Below are 13,459 nucleotides of genomic sequence, written 5' to 3'. Positions count from 1 at the left end.
TAGGCAGATCAAATAATCATGCTTTCCATCTGTTTCCATTTCTCTACATTAGCTTTGTGAAGGCGCCCTACAGACCCTGTTAAGAAGCGCCGCAGCCATGGGTAAAATAATGATTCCTCTCTCAGCCCCCCCACTCCTCATTATCTCCATCCAAAGCCGATTCAATGACAGCGAGGAGATACGGCCCTGCTGCATGTTATACTGCTCCGTAATGCCACCGTGCTGTGATATTACGCCGGGTTTGCGGCGCAGAGAGCTTTTAATAGCGTCTGAATGGTTATTTTGATGAGACATAGCGCGGGTCACAGAATCAGCTGTGCCTGAAATATGTCCTCCCGACGCTTGTAGCACGGCGCTCCATATCCTGGACTAAACCTGCACCGCGTCTCTAAATAATGTGATGGGCCGAATCGGGCCTACAGTCAGGACATAAAGCACAAACACTGGGATGAATAAGTGAAAATGATAATATCACCATCATCCTCATGCACTGAAGTGGGAAGCTGAGATGCAGCCTGTGAGAGAGTGTGCCATCTCGCCACTGAGCCCGGAAAGGAGGGAGGGAGGGTGAGGGGATGTTTGGTCTCTGTTATGCAAGATGGAAATGAGTTTGCCACGCTTTGCTGTAGCCAAGCTATTTTGGAATGGCTCACATCGGAAAACGCTGGGCCGAGCAGGAAAATTAGGTCACTTACACGAGCGGGGCAGCGGCTTCTCGTGCGGCGGTGGCAAGGGGTTAAGACTAAAGGAGTGATGCACCTAGCGGTATTTATCCAGGGCGGGGGGACGCAGGAGCTTGACAGAGGCAAAGCGAACGGGAGCGTTTTAGCCGAGACCCGGCAACGACCCGAACGCGCCGCGGCTTCACATTCCTCCTGCGTTTGTAGCAGATCACACTACACACCGTGACTCCTGTCTGCATGCAGAGGCCGGCGCCTGCACACACGCTCTGATTTATTATGCATGGGACTGTGGGGCGCACTCGGTGAGGGAGAATGAGAAACGATGGCATTCCCCTTGTTAGCAGTAAATATGTGATCCATCCCCCTCGTTAACCACTGAACTGAGATGAAGAAATGAAGGCAAAACTCCCCCCTCACACCCCTTCACAGTTATATTTGAACTAATCATCCGGCAGGACGGAGAAAATCCTGTTACAGAGACCGATAACAATGAGCAGAGATGCAGTGCAGCCAAAGGAGCGGAGAGACGGGAGAGGGAGAGATAAAGGGAATGACAGAAGGAGCAGAGGAAGGACATGAGGAGGAACTCTGTGTGTGTCTGTGTGTGTGTGTGTCTGTGTGTGTCAGGAGGAAGGCCCAGCGGTGCCTCGTCAGCGGTTTCAGGGGGTTGTGTCTGGGGAGGCCTGCAGGTGGCAGGTGGATATGCCCTAGTTTAGTTTGAGCAGCACCTCGTCTGCTAACACACTGATTCACTCACAGCCTGTATATAAAAGATGGCAGACACTACCGCAAACCCCTTTGACCACCTGATTTTGGCGTGTGGTGTCTGTGGAGCCAGAAGCGAGCGGGGTCATAACGCCGTGCCCACAGATGCCACAGACTCCAACTGACGACATCGTTCACCACTACAAGTCTCGTATAGTATTTCGTAAAATTCATAAAATTACTTTTACGAAATATTATATCGTAGTGAGCGTGTGTCTCACGAACACTTTGTTTTATGGGGACATTCAGAGTTCGACTCCCGGCTTGTAGTTTGAAAGACAGACACAGGTACCTGCTAATTAGTGCTCAATAACATCCAATTAAAATCCTCAAATCTCACTCAGCAAACTGGAGCTCCGCCTTCTTGGGTGGTTTGTTAGTACAGTAACCTCACAGCAGCCGTGGTATCGGTCAGATGATGTCATTAAAAATGCTCCAACGGCACAAACACGTCCCAGAGGTCCAGCTCAGGTGAAGCTAGCAAACAGCTAGCAGCTACAACCGCCTGTGTCTGCACCTGTCAAAGAGGCCACACCCCTAATAACGTAGACTTTAAGCCTTAATTCAGTGTAAACAGCTGTTATGAAAGGGGAAATGATATATAGCGATCATTTTCTGTATCAGGCTGTTAACGTGTTTATTGCAACACGGGGACTGACGCTCTGCTGGACATTAGAGGAACTGCAGGTTTCAGTTGAGGCTTATTCTGATCTTTTCTCTTATTCTCCTGAAACAGTGAAATTAAATATAACATATGTGAGTTTAGTTACAGCAGTAGAGGCAGACTAACTGTTCTTACCCCGATGTCTCGGTCCTGAGATTGCTCTGCGTTTCTGTGTGATTCATATATTGATAACCGAGCCCCTGTGACAACCTGTCACAAAAACCAGCAACAAAAACACAATTTCAGGACTCCAAACGAGGCGATTGATTCAGCTCAAAGGCGCGCGACACAAACCCAGATTAGCCCGACGAGTTCGGAGCTCTGTTTGTTTGCCTGACACAATCCCGTCTGCGTCGGAGTTTGATTTTCGGAGCGAGGCGTGAGTGCTAAGTGGTCACAACTGAAGCCAAATCATTGTTTCCCCAAACAAAAGCTGCATGTTCATGAAACACAGCTATTGATCTGCGCCGTGTTGCCCGGACTCAACCACACCGTCAATATTTATGCACCCGTGTCTGTTTATGTTCCAACTGTTGCATATTTGCATGTGTGTGTGTGCACGCGTGCCCCTCCCCCGCCGCCGGTCTGCACATTCAGTCCTCATGCGAGCGCTTGTGCGCGTCAGACGGGCCGTCAGTCCTAAAGAGGGCCACGGCGCTGTCACGCCATGACACCTCTCATTTGCTGCTGCTCCTGTGAAGCGGAGCTGAAGGCAGAGGTCAGGCCACCCTCGCAGAGACGCGCCACTCAGAGCACATCATGTCCGCCCGCCGCGCTGCAGCACCAGGGCATCAGCACGCACGAATCAATCACAAAGACATTTGCATATACACACACACACACACACACACACACACACACACACTAAACATTTATCTGTGCAACAAAATAGCATCATGCTTCCTTCATGCTTCCTTCTCTCCTTCCTCTTTCATGCATCCATCCTCCCTTCCTCCTTCCTGCATATTTAATTCCTTCCTTCCCTTAATGCATACTTCTTCCTTCCTTTCCTTCTTCCTCTCTGTATACTTCACATCATTAGTTCCTTCCCTCCTTCTTTCTGTTCTTCCTTCATCTTGTATGTCTTCTGCTGTCCATCCTTCTATTCTTCCTAACATTATGCATACATGCTTCCTTTCTCCTGAATCCTTAATAATACCTTCCTTCCTTGCAGACTTTTGTTCTTCCTTCCTACAAGCTTCTCTTCTTTCTTTGATTGTTTATTTCTTTGCTCAGTGATTATTTCCTTTCTTCCAGGATCTCCTTTACTTCCTGTATATTTCCTTTCTTCTTCCACACTTCCTGTCTTGCTTCCCTCCTTCCACAATTCCTTCCTACCTGAAAGCCTTTTATATTTCCTTCTTTCCTCTCTGTATCTATCCTTCCTATGCTGTATCCTTCCATTTCCCTGTCTGTTTACTTCTTTACATCTTCTTTTGCATGCTTCCTTCCCAGTTTCTCTATACTTCCTTCCTTTCTGTAAACATCCATCATTCCTGAATGTATCCTTTCTTCCTTCTTTCCCCTGATGCTTCCCTCTTCACTTCCTTCCTTCCTTAATCAGTCACAGATGTATTTCCTTTCCTCCGCCTGCCTCCACAGATCACTTATCCTCAGTTAAGACAACATCGTGCCTCAAATGTAGAAAACAAAGTGAGGATGATGAAGACGGGCTGTCTGTGACCTGCGCTGGATGCTGATTGGTTATTGGTCTGTAGTTGCACATGTGCTGATTTACATTAACACTTAAAAAAGGAGGAAGCAGGAGCACAGCGGCGTGTGAACCCGAATTATTCCTGCAAAGCTACTCAGAGCAATCAGCTCCTCTCCCGACACCTCCTCCTCCTCGCTCCTGCAGGCCGTCCATTCGTCTCGACCGGTGTCACATGCCGTCATCAATTACCCATTAGACAGTGTAATATTCACCCAATATTGCCCACGTGTGACTGGGAGATTTTAGAGTGATCAAAACCGACAAATCTGATTTACAGCGCTGGCATAAATAAGGAGCGCGTGCCCGCCCTGATTGCCCTGCTGAATAATGGATGCCTGTTTGGTAATCATTTTCCAATATCTCGCCACGTTCCCATGTACTGCCCTGACACTTCCTTTTTTAGCTTCTCCTCCTTCCTTTCTTCCTTTTTTCAATTCCTGCCTCCTTTTACTTCTGTATGTCCTTTCTCTGTACATCCTTCCTTCCTTATTTTCTGCCTTCCTCATTTCCTTCTTTTTTCCAGATTTTTCTCTATGTATCCTTAATTCATTCCTTCCTGTATCCATTCATTTTTTGTTTGTATACTTTAAACCTTTAATGTCCTTCAATATCCATATTTTCTTTCTTCCCTAGTTATGTATTTCCTTCCTTTGTTATTGTATCATACATCCTTCCTTCCCTTCGTTCTTTATTTATGTATGCTTTCTTCTTTCCTTTCCTTAAGCTTATCTCTCCTTCTTTGTATATGTTCTTCCTTCATAATTCCTATTTCCTTGTTTCCTTCCTATATGTCTCGTTTCCTGCCTTCATGTGCACTTCCTTCCTTCCATTCTGGTTTGTGTGCTTTTGGTCTCCTTCCTTCCTTGGTTCCTTCCACCCTCCCCTGACATGCGGCCTCCCTCGCAGCAGTGATGTAACCGCTCTGACCCGAAGACTCTGGCGTCTTGCTTGACTTTTCGGTAATGACGCAGCAGCGTCATTAGCGAGGAGGCAGGTGTTGCTGTGATTGAAACATTTCCTTTAATGATTCATCGTTTCATTGTTTAGAGAGAAACTAAATGTCAACAGGTGCCAGCGTGGCCGCTGATTCGACTGGAAAAGATCTGCAAACTAAGCCGGAGCTGAAATAAATGCGTTTCCACGGCGAGGCGGGTAAAACGGGCAGATAGACACACAAACCGAGTGGCATCAACTTTGAACTGCAGCCGCGCACACAGAAATTCAATTACTCCCCCCGCCCTCCGTCCCGTCCTATCGCTGACGCTAAACGTGGTGCTAAAGCTAATTGTAATTGCATGACAAAGACTCCAGCAGTCTGGAGGTCAGCGCTTTGATGATATCATAGCAGCGCTCTAAACAGCTGCTCCTCACCTCTTTGTAATATTCTTCAAGGCACCGTCGTGGCTCTAATGGGAAAAGGCCAAAGCAGGTTATGAAAATCCTTATTTACAGCTCGCTGCCGGGCTGTGTGAAGTAGGTCACAGCGGCTCCTGAAATGGAACCAGCTCGGCTCACGCCGTTTAATACTTTCCTTTTGAATGCTCGCTGCTGTGCAACGGCACAAACACGGTGTTTGCGCTGGGTAAGAGCGTCCCGACCCCCCGTTAGCGTGTCTGCAGCCTGTGGGAAAGTCCGGTTCTGACCCACCGGAGCAACGAAAACACTGGAAGTGATTCCAGCTGCTCATCGTGCTCGCATCGAGCACTGGAAGGCTCACGTTATTATAACTAATACGTGAGAAATGCACGTTTAACACAAGCAGCGCGTCCTCTGATGTGTGAACACGGAAACAAGCAGCTGTAGCCGTGACGCCGCCGCCGCGGCCTGCTGATCAGGCAGGTTAACGCGGAGCTCCCGCAGCCTCATCAGGCACGCCGTCGCACGCTCGCACATCTCTTACAGCGCGTCAGCCGGTCGGGATAGGTGTGGGGCCAGCGTCGTCCCCCGAGGTGATGGATGCCTGTGGCAGGCTGTTATGCCACAAGGTGAAAATGTCCATTAATCAGCCGCACTTCCTTCACTGCCTCGGCTTTCCCATTACCAGCGCACTCCAAGCAGCCTGATTGGTTTTTAATTGGCCTGCCCGCCAGGAGATAGATCGCGTTTTCCCCGAGGAAAGGCACGAAGGTGTGTGTGTCTCTCTGGAGGGATACCCACACTGAAACTCCCTGTACTCTGTTTTCTGTGGACCTTTTTCACACGGGGGGACGGACGACCACATCCAGGTGGTAACCGCCACGTGTAATACAATTTTCTATCCACTAACAAGCGGTTTAACCTTTTGCTGTCGGACTTCAGTCCTGACACGACAGCTAACAGTTACACGAGTGCTTCTACCTGATATTCTAATTACACATCCAAAACCTCCCATTTCCTCATTTCCTCCTTTACCAAAACATGCCTTCTTCCCGTTTTCTGCACGCCTCCTTACTTCCTGTCCAGTATCCTTCCCTACCTCCCATTTTCTTTGTTTATGTGTCCTTTCTTCCTAACTTCCTGTATACTTTCCTACCTTACTTCTTATAAGCTTTCTTCCATCTTGTATGCTTTTCCTTCCCATGTTCTTCCTGTATGCCGTACCTCCTTCCTGCTCTACAGCATTCTTCCTTCTTTCCTTCCTCTTTCTCCTCCCTTTATATCATTGTTCCCTGCATGCTTCCTTTCTTCGCTTCCCTGATATATCCTTTTTTCCTCACTTTCTGTGTTACTTCCTTCTTTTTCAGTCTTCTGTAACCTTCCTGTGTACTTCCTCTTTCCCTCGGTGTTCTTCCTGTTTAGTTCTCTGTATGTCTCCTTGTTTCATTCATTCTTTCCTGTATAACTGTAGATTCTTTGGATATGCACACAGTTCGATTTGCATGTAAACAATGGGGCAGAGGAGGGAATGAAAGGATCCCAGGTGTTGGAGCAGCGACTTTGTGATCATAATAACCTTCGATATGAATTGTTGTTGGCCCGTGTCACCTCGTCCCGTCACCATCACATTGAATACAGCAGCCTGGAAATGCTGCTGATATTTTACAGTATCTGCTACAACTCGTGCTCTGACTGATGAGCGGCATAATTAATCAGCCGCCGCAGGAGTGCGTGTGCGAAGGACGCGCGAGCGGCCACATCCTACACCGAGTAGATGTCGGCATCGACGACGTGTCGGCTCGAATCGATCGATCTCCCCTCTGCCCGAGCCCGTCACGGAGACTGATTGGAAGACCGCATTGATTCCCACAAAGACACGCACAGCGAGCTCGGAATGACCCGAATGAGACCAAAAATCCACATCGTGATTAAATGTTTGAGCCGAGATCGGCCGCTGCCGAACCTGCGACTCATCCCGAGGAACGAGAGCCCCGGCGGTGCAGACCAGGGTCACCTGATTTGTCCACACGCTCTTTCATCAGTAAACTCATACACATGCACGGTCGACATCATCGTTTCCACTCCCAGATTTTTCCCAGAGTGTGGACGCAGACGTTCCATAATTTCATCGTTTGCACATAAAAATTTCAATTATGAAGAAACAAACACATCACATGAACTCTGGAGAATGTGAGGTAAGAACAAAGGACGCTGAGGACGCCGATACGCAGCTACTACAGCACCGCAAACACCTGTAACAACAATACTGATGATGATGATGATGATGATGATGATGATGATGAAGATGAGAGCACTCCCGATCAGCTTCAGGATGAAGTAAATCATAAATTCGACATTTGAATAAGAAATAAATCAGCTGTTTCGTTTTTCACGGTAAGCTGAATTTAAAAAACTGATTTTTTAACTGTTAACTTTACAAACAGGAGTGTGTGTGGGAGTCCACAGGTCCACAGTGAGTGGAACACTGACCGCTGTGCCGTCACAGTGATTATTTTCTTCTACAGGAATCATTTATTTATTAATCCTTTATTTATCCAGGTAAAAAATCTCATTGAGATTAAAAATCTCATTTCCAAGAGAGACCTGGCATCATTCTGTCATCTTTAGCATGTGTTGCATAATCAGGTTCATGTTAAAGGAACAGATGTGCTGCAGACGTGCGACGTGAAACTGCGTCTCCCAGAAATGATACTTTAGTTTTCCAAACTTCGCCTCGGGGAGCAAATATTTTTTCATTTTTAACTTCGGACGCCGTTTCCCGCTCTCGCTCACAGCAGCCCGTGCTGCAGTCGCCTCGTACGGAGCGCTTCACATTCCCACAGCCGTCAGCTGACCCTCGCCGCTGATCCATCTCTGCCTTTAAATACACTTTACGTCGTTTTATAATTTGAAACAATAAAAGCATCAAACACAGAAACGCTGCCTCATTGTGAGTCGTTCATCAAACTTTCACTTTGTTTATTCTGCGATTTCGTTTGAGCATAGAAACAGTGCGAGATGATAACAGAGAGATTATCTGCGTCGTTAACGTGTCACTGTTTCATTTTTTCTTGCTTCCTGTATGAGAAAAACTTTATTTATCTCAGTAGGACATGCCTGCAGAAACATGCGCGTCACAGATGAACCGACAAATTTTAAAAAACAGCTGACGTGAAACTTCAACCACAGAGTGTGTTTCATTTGAATCCATCGATCGCGCCCGCCAATAATCGGGTTTTAACCCTCCCTTTAACGAGCGGCTCTGATTGAGGGTTTACTGTCCACAGGGGGCGCTCTGACATCAGTGAGCAGGAGTGAATACGAATGGTTTTTCACTACAATAGAAACCTGCAAGACATCTGCAAATAGAATCTTTTCTACTGTCTCGAGCTCTCCTGTCAACAATGTCCAAACAGTGAGCTCGAGAGCGCCCCCTGTGGAACAGAAAGTGAGCAGAGCTCTGATTGTACTAGAGGTTTTGTGGCTTTAATTCCCGCCTCACTCCCCTCGAAAGAGGCGCCGCCTCCTAGTGGTGAGTGGTGGTATAACATGCTGAAAGCAACGGGTTTTTAAAAATTGTTAATATTTTCCAAACGCCTAAGGAGGGCGAGTCGAGCACGTCCTCACTCGTGTCATTAAATGCACGTCAGCGTGCGACCACACGGGCAGTCCAGCCTCAGCGCACAGTCATGCTCTGTGTTACCGCACGCCGCAGTTCTGCTAAGCCTGATTCGTGTGGGATCCAGCCATTCAACATGGAAGCTAATATTAGCACGCAGCTGCCCCCACACCCCCACCCTGGCGGCTGCATGAAGGGGATCCCCGGGAGGCTTTTTCCTGCTCGTTCATTAGGCTGCCGAGCAGTAAAGACCCCCACCCGTGTCTTCGTCGATGCCATGACTCGTTACACTGAGTCCACGTTCAGCATCAACACCTGACTTTCTCTCTGACGAGCCTCCCCGGGTTCTTTCACTTTCACACCACACAGAGGAGGAGATGGGAGAGGGGGAGGAGGAGGGGGTTCCCACAGCGTTGGTCTCAGTCAGACCAGGTAGCATGCTTTCCCTCTATAATTTAATCACATTCAGCTGTCTCGCTGTCCTCGGCTCGCTCTGCAAAGCACATCAGCCACGCGCTCTCTCTCTAACAAGCACGCCGTCTCCTTCCTGCCGCCGTTTCAGGAACATCCCGGAGAACACGGCTTCACCTCAGCTCGCCGAGCGGCTCGGCTCAGAGATGCACTTCTTACTGTAACTGTAGGAGCGTCAGTGAGAGCAGTTTCACAGGTTTGAGATGACTTCACACTAAAGTCAGGACTGAGAGACTGCTCTGGGCTTTTATTGATTTGTTATGTTTTTATTCCATTTTGTGCAGAAAACAAAGAAAGAAATCTTCACTGAACTCATTTAGAGTCTCTCAGGTTTGCATCACTTTATCTCTGAATCACAGATTTACTCAACTAAATCTCAGATTTGAGGAACACAAAGGTTAAACCTGCTGAACTACTGACACCGTCCGATAAATGAATTCATCCCAGCCTGCACACACTTTCACTTTGAAAACACCGATGTGTCAGACGACGCAGGGTCAGTCTGGACTCCTCTCCAGATGTGTCCGAGCGACGCCTCCATCCTGCGCTCACAAACACTCACTGTGGAAGCAGCAAAGCTTTGCTTGTCATGACAGAATGAAACGTGTTACAGTGCATCTGTGTGAGTGCATGCAGACACACACGCACAACATCTGCATCAGGAGGAAGAGCAGACCGAAGGGACAGCATGTGCTTGAAGTTTGAGCTGAACTTCAGATTGCCTCGCTCAGCCTCGTCCATGAAGACATCAGAGTGACAGCACATGTGCGTGCAAATCAAAGCGCTCGAGAACACAAACATGGAGGAAATCTTGCAATAATCCAGCATTCAGCAGCATAACGATGAGACACGTTTCCAGCAAACACAGCGCGAATGTGCAGAGCAGCACTCAGCACCAAACTTCCACAACAAACTTGTGAACCATGCAAGTTTCTTCACGATACCTGACGCAACAACAGCCCGCCCGACTGCAGCAACATGACAGAAACAAAGCCCGACGATACGACACCGGAGCGACCGCGAGGCTCCGATTCAGCCGAAACGCTCACTGAGCCGGGCAGCCGATCAACATCACACCGTCACGTCTACGGGCACGGCAGAAACACGAGAAGCCGTTAACGGGCAGGAGTTACCTTCCAGCTGCAGTCTTCTCAGTAAACTTTTCCTCCTGCTCTCCCGGTTTCAGCCTCTCCTTTATTTTTCTCACTGCAAAGTTGCGCTCTCCTCCTGCATGCAAATCATTTTTACGACTTGAGAGATGTGACCGGCAATGAGGGAAGGAGGTGGAGAGAGCGCGGAGAGCGAGAAAGGATGACAGAGGGGTGGAGGAGTGGAGATAATGGTTGGAAGGCAGACGACCAATGGGGCCCAGAGCCTGATGGAAAAAAGGAATCAGGACACACCAATGAGGAGAGAGAGAGAGAAGCAGGTATGGCAAGAGCGCGGTCGGGAGGAAACGGCGTAACCCAGACCGAGAGAGACACTGAGGGAGAGAGAGAGCGAGCAGAGCAATAAGAGAGAGAGAGGGAGGGCGGGAGAGGGAGATGAGGTGGAGAGAGGCGAGGATCCCAGGCGAGATGGAGAGAAACGCTCAAAAAAACCATGGAAGGAAGAGGCTGACTTACCCGGGCGCTGCTAGTGGTATCCTTCACACGCCGCCTTGCAGACTCACACACACACACACACACACAAAAGCGGCGATAGAGGCGCACGCTGCTCCGCCGTCGCCGAGACCAACCAACAGAAAAACAACAAAGGAGAGAGAGGACTTCCAGAGCGGCTGGTGTACCCTGAAGGAGTGTGTGTGTGTGTGTGCGTGTGCATGCGTGTGTGTGCGTGTGAGGAAGCTCGGAGAGATGCAGGGACCACTGAAGGAAGCTGAAAGCTCGTCTCTCTGCATGTATGTCCTCCAACACTCTCTCTGCCCCCCCCCACATACATTTATTCAGGGCTGCAGACGGTCTGCTCCCAGAGCGAGTGCTTCCCACGGGCCCTGCACGGGCACACATGAAGGGAGGGGGAGGGGGAGGAGGAGGAGGAGGGGAGGGGGAGCACAGATACACGTTTGTGCCCTAAAATCGCTGGAATGAGCTCCACTCGTGGTTCAGTGCTCGTCTGACTGGAGACACAAACAGGAAGCAAACTTAAAGGAAGTCTCTGCCTCATCGCTGGCTTGCCGTTAATTAATCTTCCTCTTCCGCCTCCTCCTCCACCCATCACAGGCTCCGAGGCTGGCTGAGCAGCAGAATTAAGAGAGGAGAAGAAGATGAATGAGCGTGGAAGCGGGCGAGCTGCAGCCGTGTGGAGTGCACAATAACCGGGGTGACATTCATGTGTGGGAATAACAACACACTGATTTCCATATTTACACAGATATGCAAACACACACAATGTTAATTTGATCCCTGAGACATCGTCATAATTAGAGTATAAATTAGCTTCGTTTCTTACTGGACAAGAGGTGCTAATTCATTCGCTCGGCCCGCTGGGGCGGCTGAATCGGGCCTCTCGCTGCACACGAGCAATAACATTTCCAAATACATTCGTGTTTGCACATAAATATTCAGAGCATATATGAAGCTCCAACAGTAAACACATCAGAAGCATCCAGCAGCATTTTACTCAACCAACAAGCTCTCTGCCTGCAGCAGCGCAGCAGGGCACCATAAGTACTCAGGGGGGCTGGGACCGCCGCTGCCCCCGGGGTGCTCCATATTACCTATGCTAATGCCAATCAGGCACAATTACTCCAGCAATCAGGCAGACCGACGCGCTGACCCAGCAGCCCTGCATCGCTGCGCTGTGATGTTTGAATCCTGCCGTGAATCTGCTGCTCACGGAGCCTCGGCACCGAGGATCGCTTCACTCAAACAAGAAATCCGCTGAACCGGAGAGAAGACGGCGAGTCTCACCCAGAACGTCCCTCCATAAACCAACAAACATGCGAAACAAATCCCAACAGGGACGCCATAAGAGAAGGAAAGCAGGAGACGGAAACAGGAAGCAGTGACGGGATACGTTTCCCTTTTAGGCTTTGACTGGATTGTAATTTGTTGGTAATTATTCCATAACGAGGGATAACTCAGCCACGGGGTCAGTGACAGGTTAGCAGTGAATCTTCACGGGATCTTTGAATCTTAAACATCTGCAAACCAGATGTTGGTTCAGATTCAGTGTCAGGTAATAAAGATGGAGAGCCAGCCTGACTGTGATGACATCATGAATCAGACAGGTACAGGAAGGAAGACGGGTATCCTGTTTTCCTTCTCTCACCCCAACCAATCACAGCAGATGGCCCCGCCCCTCCCTGAGTCTGGTTCTGTAGGAGGTTTCTTCCTGTTAAAAGGGAGTTTTTCCTTCCCACTGTCGCCAAAGTGCTTGCTCATAGGGGGTCACATGACTGTTGGGTGTTTCTCTGTGTGTATTATTGTAGGGTCGACCTTACAGTATAAAGCACCTTGAGGCGACTGTTGTTGTGATTTGGCGCTGTATAAATAAAATTGAATAAAGAACATTTTCAAAATCTTCAAATCAGTTTAAATTACATGTAAATATATTCTACATACATTTTTAGTGACTGTTTCATATAAAATATTTGTAATCCATGTTAAACTCATTTCAGTGCCAGTTTGTTAGTCTTATAATTCAGGTCCTGCTCTCAGGAAACATCAGCACAAACAGCTGAAACTGTTCTTACAAAAAGTTCAACTTTATTTTATTTTTTGACTCTTTTTGCATGAAAATGACTGAAACTCATAATTAACGACGTGAACACTTCAGAATGTGTCGAAGACACTTGAAGGCCATCCACGCCAGACCGACTGAGACACCAAACAACGCACACACTGAACACAAACGACTTCATCACATTAGAGACGATCATACAAACGGCTGCCCCGAAGGCCCCGCATTAAAAACTCCTTGTGTATCCTGATGTTAACCTAAACCTGCTTTTTTTGGCCTACATGTTGCTAACTGTTTCATATGCACTGATGAAACAGACTGTATGATGTCATAAATATGGATTGAAGACAGACGCACTAAACCAGCAATCCTTCCCACAAACACCAGGGGGCGATGTCTGTGGACGCGTGTGAGGAGGACACAGTCCCGATGACTGTATGAGCTCGGCCTCTTGTTTCAGCTCATGCTGAATAAAACATGGAGTTTGGCCACGCCAAGGCTCA

General features: G+C 48.4%; 1 protein-coding gene across 10 annotated transcripts in view; it reads right to left on the bottom strand.

Moving 5' to 3' along the window:
- myt1lb (myelin transcription factor 1-like, b) overlaps positions 1-11,176 on the bottom strand; it is a 105,805-nt gene extending 94,629 nt beyond the window's left edge. For 9 of the 10 annotated variants that reach the window (XM_085256400.1, XM_085256405.1, XM_085256407.1 and 6 more), the window contains exon 1: positions 10,406-10,765. The gene's annotated coding sequence lies outside the window, so the exon portion shown is untranslated. Of the gene's footprint in view, positions 1-10,405; positions 10,766-10,897 lie in introns of those variants that run through there. The other variant, XM_085256402.1, reaches the window with a different exon arrangement.
- Between the last annotated feature and the right edge of the window lie 2,283 nt (positions 11,177-13,459).

This window comes from Mchenga conophoros, linkage group LG19 (assembly GCF_057382185.1).
Source record: "Mchenga conophoros isolate Kocher_MC1m ecotype Shallow Benthic linkage group LG19, M_conophoros_male_GT1.1, whole genome shotgun sequence".
Lineage (NCBI taxonomy): Eukaryota > Metazoa > Chordata > Actinopteri > Cichliformes > Cichlidae > Mchenga > Mchenga conophoros.
Note: the sequence above shows the minus strand (reverse complement) of the source record. Positions and strands in the feature narration are given on the sequence as shown.